The sequence below is a fragment of the Kogia breviceps genome, chromosome 9 (genome assembly GCF_026419965.1).
Source record: "Kogia breviceps isolate mKogBre1 chromosome 9, mKogBre1 haplotype 1, whole genome shotgun sequence".
Lineage (NCBI taxonomy): Eukaryota > Metazoa > Chordata > Mammalia > Artiodactyla > Physeteridae > Kogia > Kogia breviceps.
In genome coordinates, this window is record NC_081318.1 from 100393940 (window position 1) to 100407322 (window position 13383).

At 42.8% G+C, this 13383-nt stretch overlaps 1 protein-coding gene and 1 pseudogene across 2 annotated transcripts in view; both read left to right on the forward strand.

Annotated features, from left to right (window-relative positions):
- Nucleotides 1–257: 257 nt before the first annotated feature.
- On the forward strand, nt 258–812 carry LOC131762652 (translationally-controlled tumor protein pseudogene; annotated as a pseudogene).
- A 4499-nt stretch (nt 813–5311) lies between these two features.
- Nucleotides 5312–13383, forward strand: part of RALA (RAS like proto-oncogene A) — a 75744-nt gene continuing 67672 nt past the window's right edge. Inside the window, exon 1 of one of the 2 annotated variants that reach the window (XM_067042876.1) lies at nt 5312–6135. The gene's annotated coding sequence lies outside the window, so the exon portion shown is untranslated. The remainder of the gene's footprint in view (nt 6136–13383) is intronic. The other variant, XM_059074324.2, reaches the window with a different exon arrangement.

Consider the following 13383-nt stretch of genomic DNA (forward strand, 5'->3'; position numbering starts at 1 on the left):
AATAAAGTATTGACTATCTCATGTAACTTAGTGAATACTGTTCTACAAATGCACAAGTGAATGGTTGTCTGGGTGCAGGGTGGTTGGAAGTGTATTGGACTGGGAGCTGGCATTTCATCAAGAGAAAGAGAGGTGCCCTCTATATGATGTTGGGGAGCAGCAGAGTCGGCCTTTTCTGCCCGCTCCCCCCTCCCCGCAAGCACCGCTCGGCTGCACGGCGCTCGCTCTGAGCTCCGTGCTCCTAAGCTAGTGCCACCGTTGTCTCCCTCCAGTCGCCATCACGATCATCCACTGGGACCTCATCAGCCATGATGAGATGTTCTCCGACATCTACAAGATCCGGGAGGTCGCGGAGGGCTGCGTCTGGAGGTGGAGGGGAAGATGGTCAGTAGGACAGAGGGTAACAGTGATGACTCGCTCATTGGTGGAAATGCCTCCGCTGAAGGCCCCGAGGGCGAAAGTACCGAAAGCACAGTAATCACTGGTGTGGATATTGTCATGGACCATCACTTGAAGGAAACCAGCTTCACAAAAGAAGCCTACAAGAAGTACATCAAGATTACACGAAGTCAATCAAAGGGAAGCTTGAAGAACAGAGACCAGAAAGAGTAAAAACTTTTACGACAGGGGCTGCAGAACAAATCAAGCATATCCTTGCTAATTTCAAAAACTATCAGTTCTTTATTGGTGAAAACATGAGTCCAGATGGCATGGTTGCTCTGCTGGGCTACCGTGAGGATGGTGTGGCCCCATGTATGATTTTCTTTAAGCATGGTCTAGAAGTGGAAAAATGTTAACAAATTTGGCTGTTTGGATCTATCACCTGCTCGTCATAACCATAACCGGCTGGCTGCTGCTTTTCATCCACACAACACCAGGACTTAGACAAATGGGACTGATGTCATCTTGAGCTCTTCGTTTTGATGTTGACTTGTTTGGAGAGGAGGCATTGTTTTCGAGGAAAAGAAAAAACATGTCATGTAGGTTGTCTAAAAATAAAATGCATTTAAACAGAGAGAGAGAGAGAGAGAGAGAGAATCGTGCCCTTATGGCTAGCCCAGGAAAAGTTCAAAATTCAAAACTCGAAGCATGGTTTCCACTGAACGAGTATTGCTTTCATACCATTGTAAAGTCAGGGACTGTCTGTACAAATTCTGGTGAGCAGCAATACTTGGGAACCATTGATCTAGTAGTCTTATCCTTTAATCCCAACAGAAAAAGTATGGACATATGTGGTTCACAAGAGTGGACATGTAGGGCAGGATTGTAAAGCCTAAATGTCAGACCTCCATTCTTTATTGCATTCTTACTACAGTGGCCACAACAAAAAGGCCATCTAGAATATTTAAGTCCAAACAGAAACATTAGGAATGATATCATACAAGTGACTGTCACTGACAGCACCTATGTAAATCTACCGCTTTAGGCCTGATGGCAATAAAAGTGAAGCAGGAAATGGAGGCAATGGTCTCACTGATTTAAATTATAAAACAAACCAAAACAAATTATCTTTACCTGGATGTGCAGAAAACGGCCACACACACACACACACACACACACACACACACACACACACATATTCACACACCTAAAACTTTGCAAGGTGATTTTTTTTTCCCCTTAAAGTATTCAACTAATCATCACAATATACTTTTTATTTTCATTCCTAAAATATTTTGAGTACTAATGCCTGACACCATGAACATGAATAAAAGTGCCTGTCTTCAAGGCGATAGACACAGCCATAAACAGAAGAACAGCAGTTTAACTTTTAAAAACTTAAGTTTGGCTGAATTTTACAGATTCTACAGGCAATCAATCATAAGCCAGAAATGCCCATATTATAAATATGTTCTGGCATAACTGTCGTATCAAGCTGGTAACCATCATATAAAGAACTAGAAGGAACAGTAATTTGAGAGCCTCAGGATAAGAGATTTGTTTGACTCTGCTACTTGACAATTTGTAGCAAGTCTTTTCAGCCCTCAGGCAAGTCTTTAAGCCCTCTGAACCTATGTTTTTGAACAATACATGTCTTATAAAGTTGTTGTGAAAATAAAATCAAATAATACAAATGTTAAGGTACCATGGGTATTACGGACAATGCTTATAACTCTACTAGTAATAAAACATGTATTTCAAGTAGTTTAGAGATAAATTGCTAATAACCAACTACTTTCTCATCTGACCCCCAATACATCTAGGAGGCTTTTGTTGTTACCAGTTACTACTATATGTATAGCTTTTGTACATTGATATGTTTATAAATTGGTATACGATAAGCACATATATAAAAATAAATATGTACATTATATAGCCATGAATATATTTAAATGTATGTGTTTATATATGCATACACCTTTCAAAAGAGAAATACTGAAGAAACCAATCTAAGAGGCAAAATTTCATCTACTTTAGGGATAGACACTGGACAAAACCTCAGAGGACTATGTATTTTATTTTGTATTTCTGATTAAACAATGATGAGAAATGACAGAAGATTTATAGGAATGCTCACCTTCATGCTACAGACAAACATGTAACTGCATGCTGTCTTATTATTCTATGGGGACATGAGTAATGCTTTAATACAAAATTCCAGTTAAATGACTGTAGCAGACTAATCATTAATTCTAAAACATGATTCTGACAAAAGCATACCTATCTCATACGTCTCCCCAATGTATATATTAGCTATAAGTAGCAGCAAACGTAAGAATTGTAGTTACTAAACCTCTTCTTACTTTTTACTCATACCATATGTTAGTACATAAGGTTGGTTTATAAATAATAAAAATTAAGAAGTCAACAAGAACCCTAAGAGTGTGTGTGTGTGTGTGTGTGTGTATTCATTATTATTATTTTAAAAATTGGGGGGGATTCCCTGGTGGCGCAGTGGTTGAGAATCTGCCTGCCGATGCAGGGCACACGGGTTCGTGTCCCGGTCCGGGAGGATCCCACATGCCGCGGAGCGGCTGGGTCCGTGAGCCATGGCCGCCGAGCCTGCGCGTCCGGAGCCTGTGCTCCGCAACGGGAGAGGCCACGGCAGTGAGAGGCCCGCGTACGACAAAAAAAAAAAAAAATTTTTTTTTTGGCAACAACACACAGCTTGTGGGCTCTTACTGCCCCGACAAGCGATCTAACCTGGGTCCATAGCAGTGAAAGTGCTATGTTTTAACCACTGGACTGCCAGTGAATTCCCCAATCTATTTTAAAACAGAACCCTTCATGTTCTTTGAGGTGCCCAGGCAGGAAATTTTGATATGCTCATGAGTTCTACTGGATACTAGTGCTAATTATTAATAATATATACTTACAATTATGCCCTTTCATCCAAGTACCTCAAAGAGCTTTTAAAGCATTAGTTATTTCTTATCTCTGAGAGGCAGGCTGGTAGAAAGTTATTATAATCTCTATTTTATAGTCAAAGAAACTAGGGCATAGAGAGGTTAAATGACTTTGCTTGGGTCATATGGTGAAAAGAACTTTGGGACTCAAGATCATTGCTCTCATTTCTAGTTCAGTATATTATCCATTACATGGTTGGTCAATACACCTAAATGTAATTCTATTCTAGGAAAATTGAGAATAAATGTATTTGAATAATCTAAGAACTGAAGGTGAGAGTTCCTCATTTTTTGTGTTCAAAAAATCCTGCTATACAGGATATAGAATAACGACTAGTAATTAGTCTTTGGTTTGTCACTGTACCTAGTCTTTATAGGGCTTTTGCTATATGTGGCTTTCTGAAGCTTCTGCTCAAAAATGATCCATTCTATTTCTGACTGCTTTAAGCTAGGTTAGCATAGCTGTGAACAAACAAGAATCAGCTGAGACAGGCTGACTAATGAACTTGAGGTTGTCTTTCATTGCATTCCCACTGCTCTCTTCTTAAAGCTATTCTCCTCCTAGTTCTCCATTCAACAGGTATTTGTGTAACCTACCAGCCTCAATACTCCATCTGTGGCCAGTTTACCTAATCTGTCTTGTCAATGATTAAATTTAAAAATTTTTAATTAAGGTAACAATGATATTATTTTATGATGCTTTACTAGTTATACTTTTGTAATATTCAGTTTTGTGTAAGCCTAAACTTTATGGCCCTTAGAAGAAATATGGTCCTTAGAAGGCCATTATGCATATATCACCACATGGGGATTTTTTTTTCAATATAATATTTCAGCATTTTTCCCAAGAAAAATTAGGGAGAAAGGAGAAGTGGCTTTGAATCTGTGCTCAATAAGGTGAGACTGCAGTTGGCTCGGGTGTGGTAATACAAGCCTGTGGTGTTTGTAACTTCATACCCCATCCTACCCAGAGTTGTAGACCCACACAGCAACTGCCATTAGACACCACCATCGGTACTTAAAACACGCCAGGTCCAAAATGGCACTCATTTTCTGCCCTAACCCCATCCCAATCCTTCCTTATTTCATTTGGTAAAATACACCTTTATCCTCCCCCCAAAGCAGAACATCAGTATTGTCACTTCCATTCTTTTATCCAGCAAGCACCTGCTTCCCAAGAATCTATCATCATCACTAGTTGATTTGGCATCCTGAACATTTTAGGAATCCATCTTCTTCGGATGCTCACTGCCATTCACATTATGGTTATCCTTTCTCTTGATTTCTGTAATGGCTCCTGTCTACAAGCTCTCTGCTTAACCCTGCTCCTCCCCTCCACTAACCTGTCCTCCAACAGCTTAAATTGACAGTCTGTCCAGGGTCATTCCTCTATTCATTGCCTCACCACGGCATGAAAGACAGTTCATGTTTGACTCCTGACTGCTTCTTCAGATTCATCTTTTTCAGCAGCCCAGGCTTGAACTTTTAAGTCCTGTAATTACTACTCAGACTTCTCAATACTCTTTATTTGTTCCTTTGTTTCATATCCTTTTTGTCAGGATCTGGATGTGCTGTAAAATCCGTTTATCTTGAAAATCTGACACAGTTTTAGTAAACTCATCCATTCCTTTCTCTGTATATCTTGAATATGCCGTACTTCCAACCGTAATTATTTGCTTCCATTAGTCTGGGCATCCCTTGAATGGACTGTGTCAAGCAATGAGTGTTGCTACTCAGGTGCGAGGTGGGGAGGGAGGAGGATAAGGGAATAAATATCTAGAGTTAAGAGGGTAGCTGTTAACGCATGTTAGTCTAACGATCGATTTCGAACCTGTGGATGGATTAAATAAAGCAAACGATTTAGTGGAACTACTTCCAATTTAGGCTCCCAAATCACAGGAAGGGGCCGCGGGGTGATCTCAGTGCCACACCAGACATCAGACCCGCAGTGTCGTAGGAGGTTCGAGAATCCTCAGAAAAGGATCCCCGACTATTCGCGGATGCGAGTTCTCCCGGGATCAGCTGTTAGACAGGAGGCCCAGGGCGGCCACTGAGACCCTGCAGCCAGGGCAGGCGACTGACCCGTCTCCAGGGATTCAGCCCGCGACGAGCCACATCGCCGGTTCCACTCGGGAAAATCCCGGCCACAGGACGGAGTGGCCTAGGACGCCCCGGGAGAAGAGGCCGTCCCCTGGAAGCAAGATGGCGGCCTCCGCTCTACCCCTCCTTCCCCAAGAACCCCCTCCTGGTCCCCAGAAGAGAGACAAGGACGTCGTGGCGCCGGCGCCGAGATCCGGGAAACTCTGCGAGGCCCGCGGCCCCTCCCGGGCCCCGGGGAGGTGACCTCACCTCGCCGGGCGCAGAGAGCCGCGGGTGGGGTCGCCCGAGAGGCAGTGCAGCCCGCCCTCACCGCGCGAAGGGTGGAGGCCAGCTGGCCCGCTCCCTCCGGCCATTGTTCTCCAGCCCCAGCCCCCACATCCTCCTCTCAGCCCGCGGACAGGAAGTTGCTTCCCCTCAGGCTCCGCCCCGCTCCCAACGCCCCGGAAGTGACCTGCGGCTGCTGCTGCAGAGCGGCCAGCAGGAGGGTGGATCTCCCGAGAGCGGGGCGCCCTGAGCCCTCCTCCGCCTCCTCCTGCTGCCCAGACTCCACCGCCTCCTGTCGGACTCCTCCTTCTGCAGCTCCCGGCGCGGAGCCTCCTGGACGACAAGGGCCGAGCACTCTCCAGCTGGAGCTAGCTCAGCCGCGGCTTCCGGAGCCCGCGGGGCGGTGGACCGGCTTGCGGTGCAGGTGAGCGATGCCCGCCCGGGCCGCCCGGGGAGGGGTTGGGGCCGCTGGGGCAGCGGCGGGGGTGTGTCTGGGCGGCGGCGGCGGGCCGAGGCCCAGGCGCCGGGCCCAGACGCCGAAATTGCACCTCCCGCGTTCTGCCCGGGAACCAGCTGCGGGACGAGCCCGGGCTGGAATCCGGGGCGCCGGGTTCGCCGCTGTGCGGGTGAGTGCACTCCCGAGAGCGGACAGTTGCGGCGAGGTCTCCCGACCCCGGCACCCCCTCGAGCTGGCCTCGTCGGAAGGTCACCCCGCATCTCTGGCCCGCCGCGCCGAGGTCCCCGCCTGGGCGGTGCCCGCAACCTGGGGGGACCGGTCGCCGCAGTCCCCGCGCCTCACTCCGCCCCTCTCCTCTCCTTCCCTTTCTTTCACTCCTTGTCTCTGTGCGAGCAGTTGCTTTTTAAGAGTCTCCGGTAGGGTTTTGTGCCAGTTAAAGGAATAGCTTTTTCAGGTTGAAGTCATTAGATGGTCCGCACTGAACTGAATAGCCGGTCCTGGGCTCTTGCACAGGTTTAGCCAATAATCGGGAATCAAGCCTCTGAAACGAGGACGAGAATATGGATATTTTGAGTGAGGGAGGTGTTTCCTCAGTGGTTCGTTCCTGAAGGTTTTCCAGAAGTGGAGGATGTGATTTGTGTGCTTTAGGCTGGGGATATGTGTGTAGGTGGGCGGGGGTGACGGCGCAGAGAGGTGGCAGTGTTGTTTCAAGGTTTAGGGAGAATTAGGGAGTTGACTGGCCTTTCTCGGAAACCTGAATGTCCAGACTTGTGAGAGCTCATCCAAGTGTCATTGAGGTTGTATTAGAACTCCAGGGCCACGCCCTGCCTGTCAAGCTGAAAAGCACCTAATTTACGAATTGTGTTTGGGGGCCGCGGGGAGGGGGGCGGGGGGGAGGTCATTATAAAATATGTGTCATGAGTTAATTCTTGTCCTGGAAGTAAATTACAACTTTAATCATGCTCCAAAAAGTATATACTAAATGTCGTCAGTGAACTCAGTTTTCACCAAAGGTATTCCTTTTAGCTTATGTTTACTAATGTATTTAAATATGTCTTATTCGCTTATGTTTGTGTCTCTATTAATGCAATATTATTATAAAATGACTCCTGTGACTCTTAAAACATTATTTTTAGATTATGAATTTCTTCAGGGCAGGAGCCATGTCTTACTCATCCCTGTGTTTCCATGCGGTGTGGCCAGAACATAGAAGTTATTCACACAGCTCTTCAGTGAATGAATGAATGTGTAGGTGATCTCACAGTTGCCTTCCAGTAGTCATTCATCTGGGGGGGCTAAGGTTTCTTTGTTTGTGTTTTTGTTTCAGTTTGGATGCAGATTTTGCTTTGTCTTTCTGTTCTTTAGCATGGTCAAAGGACAAATCAAGAAGAATCCTTTGCCATCCTTCCAAAACTATCCTCCCCTGAAAGATTAAAATTATATTTGGGGTATTATGATTGGGCATTATAATAACGTATATTCCAGTGTTAGATGTTTACTACTTGAGCTTTTTTGCCCAGGGTAATCAAGAAGAGATTTCCTGGTGATAGGAAGTTTATGTTTGGAATTGATAACCATACCCTATCTTAATCATATAGAGGAAATTGGGAGTTACCACTGTTGAGATAACGTGGTACATTGCAGAATTGCTTATAGTGGCTCATTTTTTTCTGTGGGTACATGAAGTCCTCTGATATCCTCTTATGACCTTGACGTGATTTACCAGTAGCCACTTTTTTCCAGAGATCCAGATGCTGTTCTCCAGTGTGTCTGCTGAGTGTGCAGTCATCTGTATCAATTATTTTGAAGTAATTCTTCATAACAACACTTTCTTTGCAGTTGATTCTTCATACAACTCTTTTCAGGGAAAAGGGGCTAATTACAGGAAAGAAACTTGTCTACCATTTGTGTGGGGAGATAATTTTTGTCTATAGATGGTTGGGTTATTTTCACTGTAGTGAGGTTCAAATAAAAAAGTGTTGATATCTTCTTTCCTCTCCGAATGTCTGGTCCTACACTGGTTTTCCAAGCTCAGCTTCTACAGAACATAGATAAATGTACCAGTATCACGTCTTGTATGTGTGTGTGTCAATGTAATATGCATTTGTACATGGGTTGCGAAGACAGTCACTTTAAAAATACTGGAATAAGAGGCTGTGAATATTAATGGGGAAAAAGATTATGATTTTGAGGAAGTAGGGAGACAGTTCGTGGTTTTCACTGTTTTATAAAATGTTTTAATTTTAGACACTAGGGAGAGTGAAGCCTGTAATTTCTTATCTCAGTGACGTAACCACTATACAGAGGTCAGATTTCCCTTATTTCAACAACTCTCTTGGTAATAACAGTCCTACATTGATTTCCTGCCAAGCACTGTGATAAGAGCTTATAATTTTTTTTTTAGAAGATGTTGGGGGTAGGAGTTTATTAGTTAATTTATTTATTTATGCTGTGTTGGGTCTTCGTTTCTGTGTGAGAGCTTTCTCTAGTTGTGGCAAGCGGAGGCCACTCACTATCGCGGCCTCTCTTGTTGCGGAGCACAGGCTCCAAACGCGCAGGCTCAGTAGTTGTGGCTCACGGGCCTAGTTGCTCCGCGGCATGTGGGATCCTCCCAGACCAGGACTCAAACCCATGTCCCCTGCATTAGCAGGCAGATTCTCAACCACTGTGCCACCAGGGAAGCCCAAGAGCTTATAATTTTTAATCTCCACACTACTTCTGCAAGATAGGTAGTTTTTCCTTACTTTACTATGGTTAAAGGAAGTTATTTGCTGGAAGCTGGGCCGCTAGTACGTAATAGGGTCTGGATTTTAAAGTAACAGTTTCTGAGAGCATATTGGCTATTGCAATTAATCCTAAAAGACTGAGAAAAGAATTGGATTCTGATTGAGCTGAGCTTTAAGAAAGCAAAGGTAATGATCTCCTCAGTACTCTTGGCCATCACATGGGGCCTGGGGTAACCAGTGACCCTGGCCAGGTGGCCTCAGATAGCAGCCAGTCTTCTGTTTATGACCTTCCACATGTTATCACCTTCTGCGTGTGCCAGGATGAAAAAATGGATGGGCATTGTTCATGTACGTGTCCCGGGAGAGTAGAGTATAAGGAACTCAACTTTGGTGTTTGGTTGTTACTTTTTACCTTTCAAGTACCTGAATAGTCCCTATTTGAGAGGACTGTTGGAGACCTGTTTGTAGTGACCTTTCCTGCAATCTTGTTGTTTTTTTAGTTCTTTCTTAGACTGAAGGACATGGGGAGAGGTTGTGGAAGAGTGGAAAGAATGGTAAAAAAGCAGAGGTGTAGACATGGGTCTGTTTTTACCATTTCAGACCATATATTATTTTCTCTTTGGTTTTAGTATGGAGGCTTAAAGGTGGCAGAATTCTTGTAAGGGTCTAACTGCTCTTCGGTGCCAATAGAACTCTCTTCACTCTTCCCTAGGCTGTGCACTTTAAAAAAAAAAAATGCCCTTTTCAATGGGCTTAATTCTAAGGATGTGTTCCTCTGTTGGTTTAAAAAGGAGTGTAGAGCTCAAGTAAAAAATAGCTTATTCTCCAGCCCCCATTAGTAACAGTTATTCTTTGTGTTTTTCTGTTTGTTTGTTTTTTGTTTCTTAGCTCTAAAACACTTTTCTTACCACCCTGTTGCACTCATAAGGATTTGGTTACAATATAGAAAAAATTCAGTTAAAGCTCTGTGAGTTCTTAAAAGATATTTGAGTAAATTTTAGAAGAGAATTTGCATCTTTGTTTTAATTATACCTGAAGGTGAAAACTTATTCCTCGACATCAAGAGGGCATTCTGTACAAGCCAAGAAGCAAGCTTCCATAAAACATGTTAGTATTCTTAGAGGCCCTCACAGCTAGAGTCCTGTATTAGGTTCAGTAGACAGACATGACGCTTGACACACATAATCTCTTTGAAGTCTGAGATGTAATTTCATCGCAGAATTCACTTATTGAAACTAAATATCCGCGTTTGTCAACGTCATCTTGGAGAATAAAACACAGCAAGATTATGAAACGACTTCTACTCCCAGACACATTGTGAAGGTGGGGCAAAGATCCCCAGTTTCCACAAAGATCATGACTGTAGTCTTCGAAGCCACGGGATCTGTAGCTTTCTTTTGCGGTTGAGAAGCTAGCATAGTAATCCATTGAAAATGAGGTTGCCCCACTACTGACTGATTGCAGACGCTTTAGTTCAGCTGCCCTGTCTAGATCTATTCTGGATTATTGTAGCCTCTGGTTGGGTCCCCCCACCCAATCTTTTTTCCACACTTGGTTAGAGTATTCACGATACTCCCCTGCTGAAAAACCTTTTCACAGCTCCTTCTTGCTAATTAATACAATCCAAATTCCTTTTATTCTTAATTTCATATGTAAAACTTTTAAGGTCTGCTCCTTACCTGAGTAACTCTGTAGCCTCATTTCTTTTTTTCCAGGGTCTTCAGTTCCAGCAATCCAGGCTTCTGGAATGCTAGCGTTTTTTCAGTCCCTCATTTCCTCTTCCTGTGATTTTTAACCACTCCTCCTTCCTCCAGCCTAATATACCCCTACTTGCCCTTCAGAACTCAGTTTAGCTTATACCTCTCCAAAAATTGTATCTTGATTTGCTTTTTTCTCTCAACTCCATCCTTCCAAAAAAACAAAACAAAACAAAACAACAACAACAAAAAACAACTTTCAGGACCGGGCTAGGGCTTCCCTGGTGGCATAGTGGTTAAGAATCCACCTGCCAGTGCAGGGTACACGGGTTCAAGCCCTGGTCCAGGAAGATCCCACATGCTGCAGAGCAGCTAAGCCTGTGTGCCACAACTACTGAGCCTGCGGTCTAGAGCCCCCGAGCCACAACTACTGAGCCCATGAGCCATAACTACTGAGCCCACGCGCCTAGAGCTCGTGCTCCGCAACAAGAGAAGCCACTACAATGAGAAGCCCATGCACCTCAATGAAGAGTAGTCCCCGCTCACCACATTTAGAGAAAGCCTGCGCGCAGCAACGAAGACCCAACGCAGCCAAAAATAAATAAATAAAATAAATTAAAAAAAAAAACTGAGCTAGTTGCTCCCCTTGCGAGCTGCCATAAAATCTACCATAGCACTTACTACTACGGACAGTGCCTTCATTAGCCTATTGTAAATTTTGCTGACCACGGTCTATAGTAACCGCATATCTCCAGGTACACATGCCCTCTTAAAAGTCTTCACAGGACTTTATCAGTAGTTCCCAAACTTTCTCAGTTCATGTCATCCTTATTATATCAGTAATTTTTTCACAGCATCCCTAGGTCACGAGAAACACCTAATGGTTTAATTTATTAGTTTAGGTCCAAACAACTTAATAAGTTTTTATGTACTGACAATTTAGTAACTATTTGAAAAAAGTAATACACAAATTGAGTAACTTTAATTTTTAACTACATAGTACTCCACGGTTTATTCAACCATTTCTCCTGTATTTGGACGCTTAAGTAATACCCAATATTTTTCAATTACAAGTGGTATTGTAATGCAAATCTTTGTTTCTTTGTATTGTTGGAAGTATATCTTCCGGATAAATGTATATATAAGATTTGTTAGATTTGCCAAATTTTTCTTCCTGTGGGGTTGTACTATTTTGAATTCCCACCAGTGCTATATGAGTGCTACAGCTTCAGCAACAGAGCATGTTGTCAAGCTGCTGAATTTCTGCTAATCTAATAGGTGAGAAATTGTATCTCAGCCTAGTTTTAATTTGTATTTCTCTTATCACAAGTGAATTGAACATTTTTTTCATATGTTTCAGGGTCATTTTTTACATTTTTTAAAAGTGTTGATGTTATTTGCTCACTTTCTAAATACATTTTGGTCTTTTCCCCTCAGAGTTTAAAAGTTCTTTATATTTAAGAATATTAGTCATTTAACTTTGATATGTATTGCAAATACTTTGCCCAGTTATCTTTTGGCATTGCTTGTGGTGTGTGTTTTTTTAACTTGCAAAAGTTTGTTTCTGTGTAGTCAAGTATATTAATCTTAAATTTATTGCATCTGGATTTTTAGTCATAGAGAGCCTTTCACTTCCCACAGGTTATAGAGGAATTCAGCCATGCTTTCTTCTAGTACTAATTCAGTTTCATTTATAATATAGAGCACATTCAGTCCTCTGATCCATTTGGAGTACATTTCTGTATATGGTGTGAATGGGTCTAATTCTATGTTTTCTACATGGCTGTCCAGTTGTCCCGATACCATTTAATTTAAAAAAATCTTGGCCCCCTTTATCATATACTAGATTTCTATATGTAGTTGGGTATGTTTTATACTTTTGGATGGTCTGACTATTCAGGTACCAGTACTACACTGTTTTAATCATAGAGGCTTTATATGTGATTTAATATCTGGTAGGGCTAGTTCCCCATTATTGCTCCTCTTCTTCAGTGTTTTCCGTACTAGTCTTGCGTGTTTCATTTTTCAGCATGAACTCTAGCATCAGTTTGTCCAAGTCCATTAGAAAGCTCACTACTATTTTTATTGAGGTCACATTAGAACTGATCTCTTAATGGTGTTGGAACATCTTAATCTAGAACAAGCGATGTCTTTTCATTTTCTTAAATCTACTTTTGTGTCTCTGCAGAATGGTTTATATTTACTTCATATAGGTTTTGAACATTTCTTGTTTATTCCTATGTATTTTGTATTTTATCTTTTGTTGTTACTATTATAAATAAAATTTTCTTATTAGTTATATTTACCAACTGATTATTATTCATGTATATGAATATTGCTAATTTCTGCATGTTTTTTTGTTACCTTTTAAAAAAATTATTTATTTTTGGCTGCGTTGAGTCTTCTTTGCTGTGCACGGGCTTTCTCTAGTGATGGTGTTGAGCAGGGGCTACTCTTCACTGTGGTGCGCGGGTTTCTCACTGAGGTGGCTTCTCTTGTTGCAGAGATCTAGGCACGCGGGCTTCAGTAGCTGTGGCACGTGAGCTCAGTAGTTGTGGCTCGTGGGCTCTAGAGCACAGGCTCAGTAGTTGTGGTGCATGGGCTTAATTTCCCTGCGGCATGTGAGATCTTCCTGGACCAGGGCTCGAACCTGTGTCCCCTGCATTGGCAGGCAGACTCTTAACCACTGCGCCACCAGGGATGTCCCCCTTGCTGAATTATTGTTATTGTTTAAGTACGTTTATTATTTCAGTACTTTTATCATTGCTTCTCTGTGGCCCAGATATACAGTT